We start from the raw sequence: 16,879 nt of genomic DNA, 5'->3' as shown, positions 1-16,879 counted from the left end.
TTTCTCACAGCACAGCATGCACATCTTTTTGTGTGGATGGCTGAGCTCCAGTGGATGTCTCTCTCTGGAACTTGAAAAACTGTTCTGTATGAGTGGTGATGAAGGCCAAATATAAACCTAGGCAACAGTACCACCATGTGGCTGTCGCCTACCAGTGAACGTCTGACTGACGTGAAACCAATGCTTTAATAACATCTGCAAGTTAATAAGTCATAAGGTGCATCGTTTATATTTATATTAATTAAATCTCAACCATAAATGTTAGAAACGTACAGTTTTTCCAGTGCAAGTCAACATTCCAGTGTAGCCACATTGAGCTATTGTGTAGCCTACGGCTTGTGTATTTCTGGTTATCACGGCCTAGAAAAGATGACGTCCATTCTATAGGTAGTCTGGCTTTCCTTCAACACCTCATGGGATGGTACGTTATCTCGCAGACTGTGTTGTTACCAATTCCCAGTACATCAGACAACCAATAAGAGTGGTGTCAATGACTTTCACTCAAATAGAGGAGTTCATAAAATTTCCCAGAGGGTCCCTGCTATCCGGGATCCTTGGGATGTCCCTACTTCAAACAAGTAGAGATGTAAAATGGTTACGGTAAGGGTTAAGTTTAGTGTTAGGTAAGGGCTAGGGTTCAGGGTAGGGACATCCAAAGCAATCCGGATAGCAGTGACCATTCATAGAGTGAGAGACGGGCATGGCATTTGAGAGCTCGGCGGCGACACAGACATTTAATGTTTTTTATTAGGAATAACAATGGCAAAGAAATGTAATCTATGGTGGTTGTTATGACTTGACTTCTAACATTCATTTGAAGACTGTTATTTATCTAATCAACCTAAATATGTTTAATTGTTACCCGATTTAAATGAATCCTGTAGCAATTAACTCATTGGAATCTGGGGCAACACGAGAGTGGTTCTTTAAAGTGTTACCATCTCCCGAATTAAACTCTAAATGTCTTTACCTATCACATCCATAAACAGTTAACTTATTAATCATAACCTTGTATCATATCATCATTCTGAACAGTCGTAACCTCCTTGCATCTGCAAAAACCTGAGCTTTACTTATGATTCAGTACTACACAAATTGGTTTAATTGTTTATTTACTAGCTAACTAGCAAGGTAACACAGGATAAACATACACACTTAATAAGTTAAGAACTGGTCCCTAGCGGACTGACAACAATATGGCTGCTTGTTACAAAAGATATTGAAAGGGCGAGAGAGAGAGAGGGGGACAGAGACACTTAACGTTGGTACATTTTAGAAACTACTCTCACTTATAGCACTCATATACATTACACACGAACCGCGGCCCGTATGGAGTAAGAAATCATGAATGTATTTATGTGAAAATCCTTGGTTTCTCTCGGTGGACAGGGCTTTCTTGGAAAGGGGGTTGGGCCTTTTCACGGCACGCTTGTAAGGCTCTGATAGTCCAAGAGGGGTTTCTCTGTTGTTCTCCTAACCAGTCGTTCGGTATCCGGTGACTTGTCGTGTAGTCCTGAACAGAACTACAAGTTTAATCTCCTTCCATTTGCTCTGGAAGATGCTTCTTGAAGATAGGCTAGCCAGCCGTGTTGATGGTTCCCAGTGGGGTGATGAGAGTAGCGTACTACGGTGGTTTGAGCAGAGTAGCATGGTTCCACTTCAATTCGCTTTTCTAGATACTTTACTTAGGACAGTTAATCAGCCGTACCAGTGATTGTCCGGGAGGTGACTTTATCGCTTGTGTTGAGATTCAGAGTTGAAATCACTTTAAACGTGAGCTGCAGCTCCACATCACTCTGGTCTGATATGTTAATTGTTAACCCATCATTTTATACAGTTCAATCAAAATGGGCGGTTTCGTCAGGCTGGCATGCTCTCTGACCTCACTAAAGGGGGCGGTGACAACTTACTGTGCCCAGTTATAGAAACGGTTTCCGCTTATAGTTTCTAAAATCACATCCCTCTCTTAACAAAAATACTTTCAGCATTTTTCATATAGCATGCACAATGCAGAGGATGGAAACTTTGTACATGTAGTGTGTATACTTTTCAAGTTACAGTATTTCCTTTATAACATTTTTTATGACTTCACAAAATAACATCCACTAATGACATTAGTGTTTCTTTTTAGGTCGCCTCTGACCATTCCCCACGGTCTATGTTAGAAATATTGTTCCAGTAGTTACTTTTGAACTTGTTAGAGTTTCGGCGGGAAAAGTCTTCTTAAAAGTGTTTCACAAAGCACTTGGTATTATGGAGGACTATGAGTGGCACTGCCATGCCTCTGTTGTGTTTGACTAGCCGAATCCAACTTGTTTTTCAGTGTGTGTTCATGTTTTAATCTCATTCACACATTTACAGCATATCAACAATGGGTAATTCCAAAAAATTCAATAAGTATTTCACGACACATCCACACAGGAAAGCAACCTTAACTCAACAGTCAGCTACTCTAGTAGTGTGCAGTCTTATTTTCCCCACCAAAACTAAGTGTGCAAGGTTGATTGAAATATTTGAGGTGACCAGGACATGAGTGTGCCCTAACAGGGTGAGGTCAAATTTATCAAATTTATTGAAAATTAAATTTTTCAAATTTATTGAAAATGAAATTTACTTAAGTATTCACACCTTTGAGTCAATATTTTGTAGAAATACCTTTGGCAGCGATTACAGCTGTGAGTCTTTCTGGGTAAGTCTCTAAGAGCTTTCCACACCTGGATTGTGCAACATTTGCCCAAATTTATTTTCAAAATTATTCAAGCCCTGTCAAATTGGTTGTTGATGATTGCTAGACAACCATTTCCAGGTCTTGCCATAGATTTCAGTAAATGTAAGTCAAAACTGTAACTTGGGTACTCAGGAACATTCACTGTCTTCTTGGTAAGCAACTCCAGTGTAGATTTAGCCTTGTGTTTTAGGTTATTGTCCTGCTGAAAGGTGAATTAATCTCCCAGTGTCTGATGGAAAGAAGACAACCAGATTTTCCTCTATGATTTTGCCAGTGCTTAGCTCCATTCCATTTATTTTTTTATCCTGAAAAACTCCCCAGTCCTTAACCATTACAAGCATATACATAACATGATGCAGCCACCACTATGCTTGAAAATATGGAGCGTGGTATTGGATTTGCCCCAAACATAATACTTTTATTCAGGACAAAAAGTTGCTTTGCCACATTTTTTTGTAGTTTTACTTTAGTGCCTTGTTGCAAACAGGATGCATATTTTGGAATATTTGTATTCTGTACAGGTTTCCATCTTTTCACTCTGTCAATTAGGTTAGTATTGTGGAGTAACTACATTGTTGTTGATCCACCCTCAGTTTTCTCCTATCACAGCCATTAAACTCTGTAACTGTTTTAAAGTTACCATTGGCCTCATGGTGAAATCCCTGAGCGGTTTCCTTCCTCTCCGGCAACTGAATTAGGAAATAAGTCTGTATCTTGTAGTGACTGGTTGTATTGATACACCATCCAAAGTGTAATTAATAACTTCACCATGCTCAAAGGGATATTCAATGTCTGCTTTTTCGATGTTTACCCATGTACCAATAGGTGCCCTTCTTTGCGAGGCATTGGAAAACCTCCCTGGTCTTTGTGGTTGAATCTGTGTTGAAATTCACTGCTCGACTGAGAGACCTTACAGACAATTGTATGTGTGGGGTACAGCAATGAGGTAGTCATTCAAAAATCATGTTAAACACTTATTGCACACAGAGTGAGTCCATGCAAATTATTATGTGACTTGTTAAGCAAATGTTTACTCCTGAATGTATTTAGGCTTGCCATAACAAAATGGTTAAATTCAATCCATTTTAAATGTAGGCTGTAACACAACAAAATGTGAAGAAAGTCAAGGAGTGTGAATACTTTCTGAAGGCACGGTATGCTGCAGTGTTACCCAGAGTAGAGGGTTCAGGTATATGCCCATTTTCTGTGAATACATAATGGTCCATGTTAGAAAAGACACTACTTAGTAACCAAGTCATTTTTACTTAACCCCCCACAACAACAGCTTTCCAGGCTCCCAGTGTGGCAGCCCCCTACACCTCTCCATAACCTGTATATATATATGTATGTATGTATGTATGTATGTATGTATGTATGTATGTATGTATGTATGTATGTATGTATGTATGTATGTATGTATGTATGTATGTATGTATGTATGTATGTATGTATGTATGTATGTATGTATGTATGTATGTATGTATGTATGTATGTATGTATGTATGTATGTATGTATGTATAGTGCCTTTGGAAAGTATTCAGACCCTTTGACTTTTTCACCATTTTGTTAAGTTACAGCCATATTCTAAAATGGGTAATTTGATGAAGAAAAAAATGAATCTACACACAATACTCCATAATGACATAACAGATTTTTAGAAATGATTGCACATTTATTAAAACACAATAACAGAAAAACCTTCGAAAGGAATTGTCGAAAGGAATTGCCTGTAGAGCCCAGAGACAGGATTGTGTCGAGGCACAGATCTGGGGAAGGGTACCAAAACATTTCTGCAGCATTGAAGATCCCCAAGAACACAGTGGCCTCCATCATTCTTAAATGGAAGAAGTTTGGAACCACCAAGACTCTTCATAGAGCTGGCCGCCCTGCCAAACTGAGCAATCGGGAGAGAAGGGCCTTGGTCAGGGGAGTGACCAAGAACCCGATGGTCAGTCTAACAGAGCTCCAGAGTTCCTCTGTGGAGATGGGAGAACCATCCAGAACGAAAACCATCTCTGCAGCACTCCAATAATCAGGCCTTTATGGTAGAGTGGCGAGACAGAAGCCACTCCTCAGTAAAAGGCACGGCAACCCGCTTGGAGTTTGCCAAAAGCCACCTAAGAGTCTCAGACCATGAGAAACAAGATTCTCTGGTCTGATGAAACCAAGATTGAACTCTTTGGCCGGAATGCCAAGCGTCATGTCTGAAGGAAACCTGGCACCATCCCTATGGCGAAGCATGGTGGTGGTAGCATCATGCTGTGGGGATGTTTTTCAGCGGCAGGGACTGGGAGACCAGTTAGGATCGAGGGAAAGATTAATGGAGCAAAGTACAGAGATGAAACCTTGCTCCAGAGCAGTCATGACCTCAGACTGGGGCGAAGGTTCACCTTCCAACAGGACAACGACCCTTAGCACACAGCCAAGACAACGCAGGAGTGGCTTCGGGACAAGTCTCTGAATGTCCTTGAGTGGCCCAGCCAGAGCCCGGACTTGAACCTGATCAAACATCTCTGGAGAGACCTGAAAATAGCTGTGCAGCGACGCTCCCCATCCAACCTGACAGAGCTTGAGAGGATCTGCAGAGAAGAATGGGAGAAACTCCACAAATACAGGTGTGCCAAGCTTGTAGTGTCATACCCAAGGACACTCAAGGCTGTAATTGCTGCCAAAGGTGCATCAACAAGTTTTGAGTAAAGGGTCTGAATACTTACGTAAATGTGATATTTCATTTTTTTATTTTGAATAAATTAGCAACATTTTCTACAAACCTGTTTTTGCTTTGTCGTTATGGGGTATTGTGTGTAGATTGATGAGGGGGAAAACAATTTAATCAATTTTAGAATAAGGCTGTAATGTAACAAAATGTGGAAAAAGTCAAGGGGTCTGAATACTTTCCAAAAGCATTGTGTTTACGATCTTCTGCTTTTTATAAATAAGCAGGCATTGGTAAAAATAATAATTGGTTTTGATGCACTGCTTGGGCCTTTGATTTTTACTTTGTTTTCCATAAATGACTACTGCTTTAACCTGACCACGTTAAAGTAACGCCTAGGCTTTTTCCTTGTAAAGATTAGGCTATGTGTATTGAGTATAATAATAAAAAATGTCCAGACAAGGAGGGAATAGGTGTGCGGTGAATGATTAATCATACCAGAGATTGACATCGGTTCAGTACCACAGTGCACAGCAGAAGCACGAACAAGAAACGGTTGAGATGAAGGGACTGGTGGAGAGAACCGGGAAACTAATGACAAAAGCCGAAAAGGAAACGATACTGCTAGACGAGGAACTGCGTTTTGAGAACGGAACAATTAAAAGAAATGGCAAAAACTTATGATGACAAATGAGCTCAAACTCTTGAAGAAAATTGTCTTCTACAGGAACAACTCGATTTAGCCAAAAATAAATATGACGAAGTCCATGCCAATCTACAAACGGGCGCGCAACTTGATGACATGTGTGCAGTTTTGATGAACAACACTCAAAGCAATAATGTTCTAGTCCAACTGCTGCAGACCAAAGACGATCAGTTAATGAACATAATGACCAAGTTGGATGACAAAACAGCGGAACTCATTGAAGTCGGTGACCAATTGAATGATGAGAGAACCCAAGTGAGGAAGATGGAAAAACTGATCTCTAAACAGCAGAGGAAAACTCATCACTGAATCTCTCATTCTGCACTCAAGACCTCCACCTGCAAACCATGACAGATAAGTATGAGGCCGAACGGAGCAAGTGCAACATTCCCGTGTCTAAAATAAGTACTCTATGCGCCCAAGTGGACTCATCTATGCAGCAGAATACCACACTTAGGTACCACCTGGAGGAACTCCAGAACAGTCACGCGCTACAGCGTGACTACTCAACAAAGCAACCAAGCTCGCAACCGGAGCTCAGTACACAAAGGAGTGAAGACGACAGAAGGTTTCAGACTTTACCTCTCTCAGCCGCCCCTTCAGTCTAATAGCCACGTGACAAGGTTCATCCGTCTACAACAGCAACACGTGAAAAACGACTACACGAAACTTGCCACAGCTTTGAAAATAGAATCCAGTGGTTCAGCAACTCACAAACACAACAGCACGCTGGCTAACACTGTCAAAGAAGCTCGGAATGAACACCCACAAGCATACTATCATAGGCTTCGTTCAGCTTACTTTGGCCTACTCACTGAAACGGGAAAGGAAGAGCGAATGCCATTCAAACAAATGTTTCTGTCGAACAGGTATCCCAACTTCACTAACTACTTGGGCCCTACAGCCCACGTAGTTTTTCCAATCTCAGAATCTAGAGAGCACAGATTTTGAAGCATCAAAAGTGAGCTGAGCTAAGAGCCCTGACATCTCGGTTTTCAATATTGAACAGGAGCAGTCACTCCAGTTAGAGGGTGCGTCATCAGGGATAGGAGCGGTGAGAGATGACGCACAACAACGGTATCTACCATGAAACCACGATACCAATAACCACCACGGTCCAAATAACTATAAACAATGTCGCCAGCGAAACGACTTCCGCTTCAATCAACCTGATCGCTACGTTCCTGCACCCAACCCACACAAAGTGTCAGGGCACAAGGGTAGCAAAAGTTTCAATGATGATCAAATAATAGACGGATGCGCTCTAGAAGCTCTGCTAAGAGAAGTACAAAAGCGCAAAAAATTGGACAAACAGGAAAAAGACAAGTCACCATAACTAGGTGTGGATTTACCGGAGAACAGGTCTGTCGAAATTAACACCATTTGCGAGGATGTAAACAATCAAATTACTCCCGCTCTCATTCGAAAACCTATCCAGGGCCCGCTCAATCAAGAAACAAGCCCACGGGTTTTCACTATAGACTCAGATACAAATGTTGCAACGCACAAGGTAAATAACATCGCATTAGCCAATTCCACTCAAACGCCGATAAGTCGATCTGTTTTGACCATGAACACAAATGACACATCACGCTGTTGCAAATAATCACTCCACTTTGTGGGGAATATGACCACAAAACGCAACTCTGAAAGTCACTACCTGAAAACAGTCCTGGAGCACTGCTTAACCTGTGATGCGCTAATTGATTCGGGCTCGACAATATCGCTCATCTCTCAAACGTTGTTCAATGATCTCAAAAGAGCTGTGAACCGAGCTAAACGTTGGTTAAAAACGGAATGATACGAAACTAAACTTCGAGGTTTCAGTAAGACTACCTCGCCTCTCACAATGCGACTCATGCTGAAACTACACTTCCAAAACGTATTGCTAGTTCACCCTGTGTATGTTACCAGCCTCAAAACTGAACACCATGGATTGGAAAAACAACCAATTGGGGTCACAGGTTATGTGCCGTCTCCACTGACCACACTGTCTTCTCCTAATGCTGGCTGCAACACAGTCATCCACAAGGAGTATCTGTCGACAGGACCCCTTGGGAAAAAGGCGTTGCGATACCTCTCTGTGCAAAATCTGACTCAAGCGGATATTACGATATCTCGGCACATACAATCAGCAAACCTAATAGAATATAATTTTCAAGAGTTCGAACCAGAAGTCTCTATGAGTGAGAAACTGTCCTCATCCTTGGAGTCATGCGATACTGTAGCTAATATTAACTTCTCTTGTCCTTCAGACACATCTGCAAGCCCCGTGGCCGTCTCAGGGAGCAAAGTATCAACGTTCAGAGTGGACTCTGCTTCCGAAGATACATTTTCCACTTTGAGAAGGACTGAAACCCTTTCAATGAAACTAACGGCGTCAGCCACTGACCCGGTGATTCCAACTGGTGAAACACTGTGCGATATCGCTGAAAGATATCCTCGTCTCAGTTCGCAGGTATTGGAATGGTTGCCACACGCAGACGCTGTGGTGAATGGCAGGCCACGACAGCCACTGAGCGTTTTGAAGCACAAACACCAGGAGATTTGGTTGAAAGGTTACAGCCAATCTACTAACAACGCGGCTGCTGACAACTCGTACAAAGGGCAGAATCTTTTTGTTTGTGCCTCAGACACCAACACCAACCGCTGGTGGGGGGGTCCGAGACACAAAGGGGGGGAATGCTAGCCCAGACCCATGATGAGCCTCATCGAGGCCTGTGCAACACTGTACGAGGCTGCCCGATCAGGAAACAAATCAAGTTGTAAACTTCCCCACGAGAACAGAGAGGTGCGGACAAGCCCCTCGAAGGGGATAACCTTAGAATACACCTTGAGATATCACTGAGGTATCCCACACTGGTCGTAAAAGAAGTTCAGTGAACTTTCCACCTCCCCCCAAAAAAATGGTAACAATAATCATTCCTTGCCGTGCGTAGTCTCAACTATAATGCAACTAGTAAAATGCTCTAATCATGTGTTCCGGTAGGATAACATTTTGGGATAAATTGGTAGGGTAGCTGGTCCCCTTGGGTACCAGTACCAATGCCAGCAACAGTCAGTCCAGCCACAGTCAGTAAGAAGGTTAGAGACCTAAACAAGTCGAATTGCCCTTGATAACAGCGACAGATGAGGTAGTAGTCACTGAGATTGCAACACGTGGAAGGGGATCTCCAAAACAATCTTCTGATGGTTAACACACATGCTGCTAATAAATAGAATCCTCCATTCAGGAGGAAAGTTATTAGAAGTCATGAACAATGATCACACCGTGCGTACGACTGGTTCAGTGCTTATAGAGTACTTCCGTCGTGAGGTTAGCTCCTCCGTGGATAGCATAGCTATGAAATAGACTCCTTCATACCTATCGCCACTATGGTGGTGTAAGATGCATTGACTTGTAGTAAAACCACTACAGGTCCCCTTGGCATATGGCTTGAGGTCGGCACCGATTCTTACTGACACACAGTTATTGACATGGAAATGATCTGATGATGTCAGACTCATTCTGCCCAGGTTGCAGCCTTCCAGGATACTTGGTTTTCTTGCCCTTGACATGTGCGCTTGTGCAAACATAAACACACATGCCCAATGTAACATTAATGAGGATTTATACTAGGATCACTTAAAGGTCCGAGCAAAATACCTGTTTTGGTAGTTGAAAATAGACCCTGAAGCCCTTTGACTCTACAGCTATATTAATCGGCAGTTTCTCCCCAGAGGTCCATAGGTCATCCCTGTAGACTGTACGAGCTAGTGCATTACAGCTGTAGACTTATCATGTAGTTATCAACTTAGGATAGTGCCCTAAGCAACACACCGCTAATTAGGATCGCCCTAGATATGACATTATACAAAATGCCATGATAGAGTCATTCAGCCAAGACCGGGGACGTATATAGAAGAGTCCAATTAGATGATTAAGGTGTAGTAACTATATTTTGTATATCTTTTGTTTCTAGTTTTTTTTTACACTTAGGAAGTGATAAGACCACCAGTTAGTGCCACAACGCTGCTCATTTGGGGGAGGAATGTAATGATGTATTGCGTGAGTGTTGTGCATTATTAACGTCTGTCTAAGTTACTGCCTAGATCCACCAACCTGGACAAGCGGATGACAGATCCAGAACGATGATCCACAACCAGGACATCCCATGGCCATTCTTGTGGAGGTCTACAGCTTGCAGAAATCCTACCAGGTTAAACCACCAGAGGGGGACTCTCATGATGATCCACAAACCAGGGCACCCTGTGGTCATTCTTGTGGTGGGTTGCAACTTGCAGAATCCTTCCAAGATTGAACCCATCAGAGGGGGACTGTCATGACTGTCCTGTGAGGATCCAAATAGGTCAGATCAGCTACACCTCACACCCTGTTGTAAATCAAGGACAGAATACTCAGACATCCCTCTCCAAATTCGCCAAAGGAATGTGCTTAGTTTTAAAGACAGAATAACACAATACAAAATTTACAAGGGCTACTTATATTCAGGCAAAGGTGTTTGGGTGTAATCATGTTGGCCATATTGGATTCAGAATAAAATGTATTTACACTAACAGTCTCTATAGTGTGTTTTACACACTACTGAAAATATTTCTCATTTACACAATTCATATTTACAGGTGATTTAACCTCCACAAATGTTATTATGGCAGCCATATTGGATTTTGTATGCCAGCAAACTTGATTTGGAAAGTTTATTGAACACTCATCATAAATATTCATAGTTGATATTTGCACCTATTGTATCTGTTTACAGATCTATATTTCCAAGATGCATATAGATAGCCTAATGCTGTCTGTGTTTCTAGGGCTGACAACTGACTACTTGTATTCCAAATTTGAGCAATATCAGACGTTGCATGTAGAGTGACCACGTCCCGGATTGTGCGGGACAGTCCCAGATTTTGGCCCTTTGTGCCCGCAACCAAATAATCATGTCCTGCATTTTATCAACAAATTCAAACACCACCAATTTAGATTTTTTTTTTTATTTGTCCCTTGTTTCAGTCAGACATTCCAACCTGTCTCTTGCATTCATGTTGCACTTGAAAAAACATATATCATAAGGATGTGGTACTGGTGATGTTAAACACTTCTCAAATCGTTGTTGAGATCTGATATTCTGTGCAACGCAAGATGAGAAGTAGGCCAATGTCATAGGCCTGTTACCAACCAATATTTCTCTTATCCTTTCAGGCTAAATTCCAAGCTACACTTGCAGAGGACAGTCAGGCCTCCTAACAACTTACAAAAAGCATGAGCATCAAGAGCTACATTGAAAGATATAAGGTAATTTTGTCAAACTTGTGAGGCTCTCCATGCTCATTAGTTGTTCATTAAACATATTTGCTGCTACGAATTCAGTCAATCCCATTTTAAAAGGCTCCCATCCTAACTGTTTGACATTCCCTGAGACCAAATAGAAATGTTGATCCAATAATCCCATATTTGGCCAAATATTCCCCGATTTTCATAAAACAGGCACACGTGGTCTCTCGTTTCTGCATCACCAAAAATTGTGCAAGGAAGGCATGAGAGCCAATTTATGCTTGATGCAAAAATGTGATCGGAGGCGCCGTATGGATATGTGACCAATTGCGGAGACTGGAGGCACGAGGAGGCCAAATTGAGATCCGTACCGCATCGCTGTTACACCAAAAACACCACCTCAATTACAGTGGTATAAAGTACTTAAGTAAAAATACTTTAAAGTACTACTTAAGTCATTTTTTGGTGTATCTATACTTTACTATTTATATTTTTGACAACTTTTACTTTGACTCTACTACATTACTAAAGAAAATATTGTACTTTTTACTCCATACATTTTCCCTGACCCCCAAAACTACTCCTTACATTTTGAGTGCTTAACAGGACAGGCAAATGGTTAAATTCACACACTTATCAAGAGAGCATCACTGATCATCCCTACTCCCTCTGATCTGGCAGACTCACTAAACACAAATGCTTAGTTTGTAAATTATGTCTGAGTGCTGGAGTGTGCCCCTGTCTATTGGTATATCTAAAAAGCAAGAAAATTGTGCCATCTGGTTTGCCTATTATAAGGATATGAAATGATTTATACTTTCTTTTGATACTTAAGTATATTTAAAACTAAATACTTTTAGACTTTTACTGAAGTAGTATTTTACTGGGTGACTTTCACTTTTACTTGAGTCATTTTCTATTAAGGTATCTTTACTGTTACTTTTATGACAATTGGGTACTTTTTCCACCATTACTCATTTCTTATGAGATTTTAGGATGGTTTGCTGAATAGTCCCAAAAAATGATCATGCTGCCAAAACTCAACAGCGTGGCACTAGGCAGAATGTGCTTGAATTGAAACAAAATACAGGAATTTTATATTGTTTTGTTAACACCATCTGCTCTAATTTGCTCACAAAACAGTAATGCAAGAAAATCTAAATGCATATGCAAATGCTGCCAAATGTTTGTATTCATGTAGACTACACTGTCCTGCGAATGTCCTGCAAAATCATCCTGTTGTCCCGCATTTGGATATTTTAAATGTGGTCACCCTAGTTACATGAGCTTATGTGGCCCACCCCCCCTCCAGCCAGGTATTATTCTGCACTGTTTGAATCCCATATATGGGAGACCTTAGAGATATGGAATAACATGGTTGTGTTTTGTTATACCTTGCCACTAGCAAGTCCCCCAATATGACTTCCCTGTCAAAATAAAGGTTAAATAAAAATAGGTAAAAAAAATTAAAGGTTATATATATCATTTGTTGTAATGACTATTGAACAGCAGTAGCTATTGCTGATTGAACCTTTAAATTACTGTATCGCTTGACTCGCCTGGGTTGGACCCAATTTATATATCATTGGTTGGACCCCATGGTTAATGGTCCAGAAGCTGCTCACCTGCACAGTTTGCTACCATCTTGTGGAGATTTTATAGGCCAGAAGTCTTGAGATAATTCGATGTCAGACAAGGCCCATAAATGTTCTATTTCAACATTTCAGTTCTTCCATAAATGTGAGATATTTGATGCTTGCTGGTATCTTCCCTTGATTTGTTTTATCCCTGCATTTTCTGTGACCACCTGAAAGCTCTCTGAGGCCCCCTGGGGTCCTAGGAGCGCTGCTTGAGAATGCTCTAGTAGTGACCATTAGGGTTAGGGTTTATACACGTTCTCACCATGTTTGTCTGTTTTAGGGTCTTGAAAAGCAATCTATTTTCATTACCCTATTTAGATAGTAGTTATGATCCAGAAAAGATTAACACACTGTTAGCCGTTTTTTGTAATTCTATCAGTAACTTACTGTATTACGTATGATACTGTATAAACTTAATAAGTCGATTACTGTAGAATGAACAGTAAAATACCATATTTAAAAAATATATAGCACACTAAGACCTTTCTGCAATTTCAACAATAAAACACTGTTGAATGCACAGTAAAATACTGTAAATGTGTTTTACAGTATTAATTATAGTGAATTGTGGGAAAATGTTGTGGGTGGGGAAATTGACTCTCTTGGTCATTAACATATTGTAAGGCATGCCTTTGTTTTTTATTTTATTATTTTATTATTTAATTTAATTAGGCAAGTCAGTTAAGAACAAATTCTTATTTACAATGACGGCCTACCAAAAGGCAAATGGCCTCCTGCGGGGACGGGGGCCTGGGATTAAAAAAATAAATACAATATAAATATAGGACAAAACACACATATCAACAAGAGAGACAAACACAACACTACATAAAGAGAGACCTAAGACAACAACATAGCAACAACATGGTAGCAACACAACATGGTAGCAGCACAAAACATGGTACAAACATTATTGGGCACAGTCAACAGGACAAAGGTCAAGAAGGTAGAGACAACAATACATCACACAAAGCAGCCACAACTGTCAGTAAGAGTGCCCATGATTAAGTCTTTGAATGAAGAGATGGAGATAAAACTGTCCAGTTTGAGTGTTTGTTGCAGCTCGTTCCAGTCGCTAGCTGCATCGAAATGAAAAGAGGAGCGACCCAGGGGTGTGTGTGCTGGCAGAACGGGTGTTGTATGTGGAGGATGACGGCTGCAGTAGATATCTCAGATGGGGGGAGTGAGGCCTAAGAGGGTTTTAGAAATAAGCATCAACCAGTGGGTCTTGCAACGGGTATACAGAGATGACCAGTTTACAGAGGAGTATAGAGTGCAGTGATGTGTCCTTTAAGGAGCATTGGTGGCAAATCTGATGGCCAAATGGTAAAGAACGTCTAGCCACTCGAGAGCACCCTTACCTGCCGATCTATAAATTATGTCTCCGTAATCTAGCATGGGTAGGATGGTCATCTGAATCAGGGTTAGTTTGGCAGCTGGGGTGAAAGACGAGCGATTTAGATAGAGGAAACCAAGTCTTGATTTAACTTTAGCCTGCAGCTTTGATATGTGCTGAGAGAAGGACAGTGCACAGTCTAGCCATACTCCCAAGTACTTGTATGAGGTGACTACCTCAAGCTCGAAACCCTCAGAGGTAGTAATAACACCTGTGGGAAGAGGGGCATTCTTCATACCAAACCACATGACCTTTGTTTTGGAGGTGTTCAGAACAATGTTAAGGGTGGAGAAAGCTTGTTGGACACTAAGGAAGCTTTGTTGTAGAGCATTTAGCACAAAATCTGGGGAGGGGCCAGCTGAGTACAAGACTGCATCATCTGCATATAAATGAATGAGAGTTCCTACCGCCTGAGCTATGTTGTTGATGTAAATTGAGAAGAGCGTGGGGCCTAGGATTGAGCCTTGGGGTACTCCCTTGGTGACAGGCAGTGGTTGAGAAAGCCAGATTTTCTGACTTTATACACTGCACTCTTTGAGAGAGGTAGTTAGCAAAACAGGCCAAAGATCCCTCAGAGACACCAATACTCTTATTGTAAGAGACAATATTTGTTGCACCCTTGAGTAAGAATGCCCACAGAATACGGTAATGTACTGTATTGTAGGAATTCTTCAAACCTTGTCGTGAAACTCTACAGCAACCTACTGGCAAATAGCTGCCAGTAATTTACTGTAATTCAAAATACAGTACCATACCGCATTTTAACCTTTTGAACACTAGTGTGTGCATGGATTGTTGTTTCTCACTCATTAACATATTTTGAGGCATGTCTTGTAAGAGGCTATATTTGTTGCATCTGCTAGTGAGAGTGCTGTACGAATTTAAGTGATATGTGGTAGTGGTTCCCTAACATTTACATTTACAGTTGAAGTCGGAAGTTTACATACACCTCAGCCAAATACATTTAAACTCAGTTTTTCACAATTCCTGACATTTAATCCTAGTAAAAATTCCCTGTCTTAGGTCAGTTAGGATCACCACTTTATTTTAAGAATGTGAAATGTCAGAATAATAGAAGAGAGGGTGATTTATTTCAGCTTTTATTACTTTCATCACACTCCCAGTGGGTCAGAAGTTTACATACACTCAATTAGTATTTGGTAGCATTGCCTTTAAATTGTTTAACTTGGGTCAAATGTTTCGGGTAGCCTTCCACAAGCTTCCCACAATAAGTTGGGTGAATTTTGGCTCATTCCTCCTGACAGAGCAGGTGTAACTGAGTCAGTTGCTCACACACACTTTTTCAGTTCTGCCCACACATTTTCTATAGGATTGAGGTCAGGGCTTTGTGATGGCCACTCCAATACCTTGAATTTGTTGTCCTTAAGCCATTTTGCCACAACTTTGGAAGTATGTTTGAGGTCATTGTCCATTTGGAAGACCCATTTGTGACCAAGTTTTAACTTCCTGACTGATGTCTTGAGATGTTGCTTCAATATATCCACATAAATGTCCTTCCTCATGACGCCATCTATTTTGTGTAGTGCACCAGTCCCTCCTGCAGCAAAGCACCCCCCCACAACATGATGCTGCCACCCCCGTGCTTCACGGTTGGGATGGTGTTCTTCGGCTTGCAAGCCTCCCCCTTTTTCCTCCAAACATAATGATGGTGATTATGGCCAAACAGTTCTATTTTTGTTTCATCAGACCAGAGGACATTTCTCCAAGAAATATGATCTTTGTCCCCATGTGCAGTTGCAAACCGTAGTCTGGCTTTTTTATGGCAGTTTTGGAGCAGTGGCTTCTTCCTTGCTGAGCGGCCTTTCAGGTTATGTCGATATAGGACTCGTTTTACTGTGGATATAGATACTTTTGTACCTGTTTCCTCCAGCATCTTCACAAGGTCCTTTGCTGTTGTTCTGGGATTGATTTGCACTTTTCTCACCAAAGTACATTAATCTCTAGGAGACAGAACGCGTCTCTTTCCTGAGCGGTGTGACGGCTACGTGGTCCCATGGTGTTTATACTTGCGTACTATTGTTTGTACAGATGAACGTGGTACCTTCAGGCATTTGGAAATTGCTCCCAAGGATGAACCAGACTTGTGGAGGTCTACAATCTTTTTTCTGAAGTCTTGACCGATTTTCTTTTGATTTTTCCATGATGTCAAGCAAAGAGGCACTTAGTTTGAAGGTAGGCCTTGAAATACATCCACAGGTACACCTCCAATTGACTCAAATGATGTCAATTAGCCTATCAGAAGCTTCTAAAGCCATGACATAATTTTCTGGAATTTGCCAAGCTGTTTAAAGGCACAGTCAACTTAGTGTATGTAAACGTCTGACCCACTGGAATTATTATAAGTGAAATAGTCTGTCTGTAAACAATCTTTGGAAAAATTACTTGTGTCATGCACAAAGTAGATGTCCTAACCGACTTGCCAAAACTATAGTTTGTTAACAAGAAATTTGTGGAGTGGT

This window comes from Salmo trutta, chromosome 7, assembly GCF_901001165.1.
Source record: "Salmo trutta chromosome 7, fSalTru1.1, whole genome shotgun sequence".
Classification (NCBI taxonomy): domain Eukaryota; kingdom Metazoa; phylum Chordata; class Actinopteri; order Salmoniformes; family Salmonidae; genus Salmo; species Salmo trutta.
Note: the sequence above shows the minus strand (reverse complement) of the source record.